The sequence below is a fragment of the Octopus bimaculoides genome, chromosome 5, assembly GCF_001194135.2.
Source record: "Octopus bimaculoides isolate UCB-OBI-ISO-001 chromosome 5, ASM119413v2, whole genome shotgun sequence".
NCBI lineage: Eukaryota > Metazoa > Mollusca > Cephalopoda > Octopoda > Octopodidae > Octopus > Octopus bimaculoides.
The window spans coordinates 75,735,512-75,742,245 of record NC_068985.1 but is presented as its reverse complement, the minus strand read 5'-3'; the positions used below and the strand labels follow the sequence as shown (position 1 = coordinate 75,742,245).

Here is a 6,734-nt window from a genome sequence, read left to right as displayed (position 1 = left end):
GAGTAATATACTTTATTTAAAAGCAGCAGAAATATAACAAAAATCCGTTACTCTGAGTTTCACGTTCGATGAACGGGAACGTGAAACTCAGAGTAACGGTTTTTTTGTTATATTTCTGCTGCTTTTAAATAAAGTATATATATATATACGCGCACACATACATACATACATACATACATACACGACAGGCTTCTTTCAGTTTCCGTCTACCAAATCCACTCACATCGTTTCAGTCGGCCCGAGGGTATGGTAGAAAACACTTGCCCAAGATGCCACGCAGTGGGACTGAAACCAGAACCGTGTGGTTGGAAAGCAAGCTTCTTACTACACAGCCACTCCCGCGCCTATTTTGGCTGGAATGCCTCTTACTACAGTTTGTCTGATCAATCATAGCTGACCTGGGCCTAAACAACATCTCTTCAACATGTCACGTACACGTTATATTCACATACAAATACTGAATGTCTGTCCTGCTTTTCAATTACCATGGTGACGCTTCATGCTCTAGATACATAAGAAAAAAGGCGGCGAGGCGGGTGACAAGAGACGAGTAAAAAAAAGTAACATAGCTTGCTGCATAAATGTTGATAAATAAATAGAGAACTAAACGAAGTATGGCCTTGTGATTAAGAAGTTCGCTTTTCGAAGAATGATGTGTGGTTCCGGGTTCGATCCCATTACATGCATTCTGGCAAACGTTCGACTAAAAAACCATGTGGAGAAAATTTAGAAGGAAACTGCGAAATCCCAATGCATTGCAGTTCAATGGGATTTCATTTTCTTGACTTAGATTTCCTTAATCTATTTGTCTTTAGGATAAATATGAATTATATTTACCCAACTTTGTGTTACGTTGATTCCAAGGGGACACGTGTCTGTGGAATGTTCAACGACACGTTAATTAATCAACAGGTATATTGTATAACTGAATGGGTGTATATTTGACACGTCTGACTATGAATGCATGTATGTAGGCGTGCATCGTACGTGTTTGTGTGTGTGTACACACAGAGAAAGACTAAATTCGGCGCAGGTAAAAAATACGTACATCACCCGTTTTCGGAGTAACAAAAACCCTAATCCTAACCCGAAACACCGGGTGTACGTATTCTTTACTTTCGCCATACATTCTAAGATATGTATTCGATTAAATCGGCTCCGGTAAAATGAAAATCTAAAACCCACTTCTGTGTGTCTCGAACTCAAATGTTAAGGAACATAAAAATGTTCTTAATCCATTAGTCTCCCTTAATGTGCCATTCGCCGCCCCCTTAAAAAATTATACATTTGGTTTAACAGTTTTTAGGTTTTGCGACAAAAACTTTTGAGTTCCTTTTCAAAATATTGTTAGCGTGTTTTTGTTATGAATGATAAATTGAACATCACAATCATTATTAATATTAAATATAACTGGCAATTCTGAAAACGCAGTGTTTGATATAAAACACTAAAATACGATAGATAACAAAAAATAGCTGGAAAAAATGTAAAAAAAGAAAAAAATAAGGCAAAACAAACTTTGTTACCTTGGTAAAAAGTAGTATCCAATTCAGTGAATAGTTTAAGGTATAAAAATAGAGCTTTACATGCCGAGTGTTGTGTATAACTTAAGTGGTTTGACAAAGCTGGGTGGACGATAAAAATCTTGGGACGTATTATGAGATTCCTAAAGATTTATGCGGTAGCTGATCTGCTTCTACCTTTTAAGTAGAAAGAGGGGGAATACAAAATTTAGGGAAAAGATTAACAAATGACAAACACATACATAGCAGAAAAACAAAAATAAATGAAACTATTAACGCATACGCGCTGAGTGGTTTAGCCAACCAGATTGGGCTGTAAAGTGATTAGTAAGCTTGCCTTGATCTCTCTCTCTCCTTTCCCCCTCTCTCTCTACTTCTTCCTTCTCTCTGTTTCTTGTATGTTGTGTTGAATTGTGAGAAAAAGGAGAAAGAAAGAAAGAAGATTAAAAAGGTACAATTTGTCTGGAAAATTGATTTCTTTTAAAGTTTTGGGGGAATTGAAATGTATGTCGTATGAAGTGAACACACACATTATAGAGTTTATGTGTGAGTGTCATACTCACACACACCGTCACTTCTTGACGCATGTGTGCGCGTGTATCATGTACACATATATTTACACACGTCTGTGTGTGTGTGTGTGTAGAAGTAGTAGTAGTAGTAATAGTAACACTCAACTGTGCACATACATACATACATATATACATACATACATACATACATACACACACACACGCAGACTGCATAATTACAATTTGGTGCACGACGACCACCACCAATTTCGTTTCTCATAACTTTCTGAAAAATACGTCTAATATAAATGAAATTTTGGTAAGGTAAGTTGGAGAGTGTAGATTACTATTATGTTGGTACCATTTAATAAAAATATGAGATGGGGGATAGGACCATTCTTACCACCTCCTTCGACTTTGTTACCGCTTTAAGATTTTCCACTTCTTTTTCGAGTTTATATGTTTGAAAATATCAATATTATGTACCTTCGAAAACGTATTTCTGAAAAGATGTCGTTGAAAAATATGTATTTTAGAGTAATAAAGGGGAAAGTAAGACAGGCTTAGAAAGCATAATCCCAAACTACCCTCCTTCTATCCACCAAATTGATGAATTCATAGTCGAAATGTACACCGAAGAAAACTCATCACAGCAAAATTTCATTTTAAAATGTGCTGTAATATAGAAACTCCCAACCAGAACAATCTCAGGTACTACACAGAACACTGCTGGTCAGTTTTGTAACAAGAAGTTCTCGCTCTTTTTTACTCGTTTGTCTTTAATAACCATGAACAATTTTCATATAATTAACTAAAATAATATTGGCTTCAAATTTTAGCACGGCCAACTGGTACTTATTTTATCAATCCTGATAGGATGAAAGGCAAAGTCGACCTTGGTGGAATTTCAACTTTTCTTAGATAATATTACCTGAAATCATACTTTGATCCATTGACTGGAGCAAAGAAGTGTTCTTAGGGATGTATTCCATTCTTATATGCCCAGAAAGATCATTTAAGTACACTGGGTAGCTTAGTGCATTATCTAACAGAGCAATGCTTTGTTGGAAATACAGGGTGAGGCATAAAGACCTCCAACATTTGGAGGAGGCACCGTGTCGACGTAAGTAGAAATACAGAGATGAAACAGATTTCATTTGGAAGGCTAGGGTCTACCGTTTTTGTATTCATCATTACTTACTCAAATCTTTCTTTCTGTTTTTAGGTTCTATTATTTTCGTATTCATCATATATTACTCAAAACATCTCTTTGTTTTTAGAACCCGTCATGAATTGGACCAGCAAAAATCGTGGCTTTGTTGTTCAAGCATATTATGAAAATGACTGATCTGTAATAGCGATACAGTGAGCGTTCCGTAGACACTTTGCATTCGGTCGAAATACATCTGTACCAGACCGGAAAATGATTTTGCTTTGGATTTCTAGCCTTCATGCAACTGGATCCACATTGAATAGAAAATCTCCTGGCAGACCTAGGACTGTTAGAACTCCAGAAAATGTGGCATCAGTGACAGCATCTGTTCGGCAATTGCCAAAGCATTCTACTTGTAAGCATAGCATTAGGAATATCTAGCCGAAGTTTGAGGAAGATTTTGCATGCAGATTTGAAACTGCATCCTTACAAAATGATGTTAAATCAAGAATTAACCAAGATGGATCATAAATCGTAAAGCCCTATGTGCAGATATTCTGCTGCAGCTGTTCTTCTGAGTATTGATGAGGCTCCCTTCCACATCAATGGAAACATAAACGAGCAGAATTTTTGCTGTTGGGCTGAACATAATCCTCACAATCTCCACGAAAGACCGCTTCATTCTCTTCATATAACTGTTTGGTGTGCTGATTTTGGAGTCATCGGCCCATACTTTTTTGAGGAAGGTGATGAAACAGTGATGGTTACTTCTGGCCAGTATATTGAAATGTTCGAGAACTTTCTATGCCCTAAACTGGACGGGCTGGATATCAAATATTCTATGGCTTCAACAGGATGGAGCCATGGCACACACAGCATGACATTTGCTTAGAGTGTTGAGGGAAATGTTTCCTGGGCATTTGATTTCTTTGGGGTGGGCAGCAAGGTCATCGGATTTAAGCCCTTGTGACTTTTTCCTTTGGGGATAACTAAAGGAAAAAGTTTTTCAATATCGTCCTTAAACTCTTGAGGATTTGAAAGAAAGCATTTGTGAGGAAATCAATGCAATGTTACTTAAGATGATATAGAGAGTCATGGAGAACTTCTGGGAATGACTGCATCAATGTATTGCCAACAATGGCCACCATTTGTCTAATATAGTTTTTAAAACCCAGTAAAATAAACTGTTTTTTATGTACTTTTCAGAAACATAATAAAGTTTTTCCTGGATGGTTGTGTTCTCATTTTATATCCATTCACAATGTGGGAGATCTTTATACCCCACCCTGTATTAGGCCTTAAACAAAATTAGTTTTGATAAAGGCTTGTAGTCATCCAAGCATTCTTATTTCAACATCAAATCAAAATAGTTTTCAAGGGATACTTAACAATTAAACTTAAAGTAGTCCTTGAGAGTACTTAGATTCTTGAAGTGATACTCAAATAGAGGCTACTCAGCAGCAGCATTTAATCACACAAGAAGTATCAGACGCTTTTAAACTTTAAAACTTGTAGCTGGTTTTTCTTCACCTCAAAATAAAAGTCCTAGCAGGTATGTACTTCCAGAAAATCCCAGTATCATCAACATTCTACACTAGTTCTGGTGTGTAGCCCCCTTCAGCAATATCTTTTTTCAGTTCTTCAGTATAATTTGTAGCAGCTACTCTAACAGTGTTAGTTTCACAGGTCATTTTAATGTTGTGCAAATTAAACCAGTGCATAAAACTTCCAAACAACCCTTTACTGTTCTATTTTAAGCAACTCTTCTGATCCATGAAAAAACAATATCCTAGCAGTCAATAGAGTAGCTGCATGAGCACAAGACCTTACATTATCTTTATTGTCATGTATTGCCCCCACATATATATTTTACAACTATTATGTTTCCACTTTATGGTTAACATCCAACATAATCCCTTTATGATTCATTTCACACTAATGCCTTCAATTTCACTTGATGGTGTTGTTCCAGTAATCTTGAATATACATATTTGAATATACACATTTACAGCTAAATCTAACACCAGCCAAGGCAGACAAGAAATCCACACCTAAAAGTAAAACAGTATATTCTAAGGAAAGTAGGTATGCTCTTGATAAGCATTATGTAATTTTATTTCAAATGCAAAAATATAAATGAGAGAATAAAAGTGGTGCATGATTGAAATGATAGGATGAACTGCTCATTTAAAGTTAGTAACAAGATGTTCACGCAAAAGAATTCTCTCTGAATTTAAATTTTCCACCTACAGAAAAAAAATACAAAAGCCTAGTTTTGTTAAGGACATAACAATCTCACGAGTGCTAGTGTTGCAATAAAATGCACCTATTGCACTTGACAAAAGGGGTTGATGACTGCGCTGAGACAGTATAGGGTTGAGAGAACTTTTTAGGCTTGTTGTGGACATGACACTCTTAAGTGTTGGTGCTATGACAAAATGCCCCCAGCACACTCTGTAAAGTGGTTGGTGATTGGAAAAGGATATCTAACCATATACATTGAAACAAAAAATTAAACATACGAGCGAGAATTAGTCTTGGACCTGTCTAGGAAAATAGTAATGTCAAAAAAGAACTAATTCAGACCATAATGATTTGTTCAATATATGCCACCATAGAAAGCCAATCATAAATCAATGACATTAACAACAGCAGCGACAATGATGATGACCATGGCAATAATGATGGCAGTGAAAAGGAGGAGGAAAAGGTGGGGGATATCAATGACAGAATCGTTATTTACCTTTAGATCAGCACTGATTGAACATGCATTTGAATCAGTTATTCCAACAGTGACCATCCAGTCATATGTTTTAACAGACTGTAAACTTCATGATGCAAGAAGTTCTTTTAAATGGCAGTGTGTTATTTGAAGAAAATGTGAATACTATTTCTGGCATACTGACTGACCATGTAGAGGCTCCCTCATTGACTCATGGGTTTAAGTGCTGCAGATTATCTGAACATTTGTATTTAATCCAAATGACAACTTTACTGCAGTCCTGCCATTCATAAAACTGAGTAGCTGAGTGCAGGTCATGCTGTTTAAAAATAAGATAATCAATTGACAAATACTCAGAATTTTCTGCCAGTATGTATATTTGTATCTATCTGTCTGTTTACAGGTGTGTGTGTGTGTGTGTGAATGGGGCAGGGAAGATGTTATATTATATAGGGTTTGCAATAATTTGACCCAGTATACTGTTATCTCTGAGTACACAACTAGGGGTGAGATAGAGAGAGAGAGAGACAGACAGACATACTTAGCTGAAAAACTTTCGAGTATTTCAGACAATAAAATAGAAATTGTGAGGTTATATGTAAGTACACTAAAGATATTTCAAGGTTCACTGAATAAATATTTAAATGTAACCATTATGTTTTTGACAACTTTGTTGTTGTTTAGCCCCAAGTTAGTCCTGATTGAGTAAACCTGACCTTCCAGTTCTTTTTCTGAGATGTAATATATTCAATGAGCTCTTCCTATCTCATGTGCTCCTCCTGTATATACATACACACACACACACATATATATATATATATATA

The 6,734-nt window shown here is 36.1% G+C and overlaps 1 protein-coding gene across 7 annotated transcripts in view; it reads right to left on the bottom strand.

The window, feature by feature from the left end:
* LOC106873989 (leucine-rich repeat-containing G-protein coupled receptor 4) overlaps nt 1-6,734 on the bottom strand; it is a 115,567-nt gene that overhangs the window by 80,924 nt on the left and 27,909 nt on the right. For 2 of the 7 annotated variants that reach the window (XM_052967785.1, XM_052967794.1), the window contains exon 1: nt 1,527-1,867. The exons of 2 other annotated variants lie outside the window; for them this stretch is intronic. The gene's annotated coding sequence lies outside the window, so the exon portion shown is untranslated. Of the gene's footprint in view, nt 1-1,526; nt 1,921-6,734 lie in introns of those variants that run through there. 3 more of the 7 variants (XM_052967786.1, XM_052967787.1, XM_052967792.1) reach the window with 3 other exon arrangements.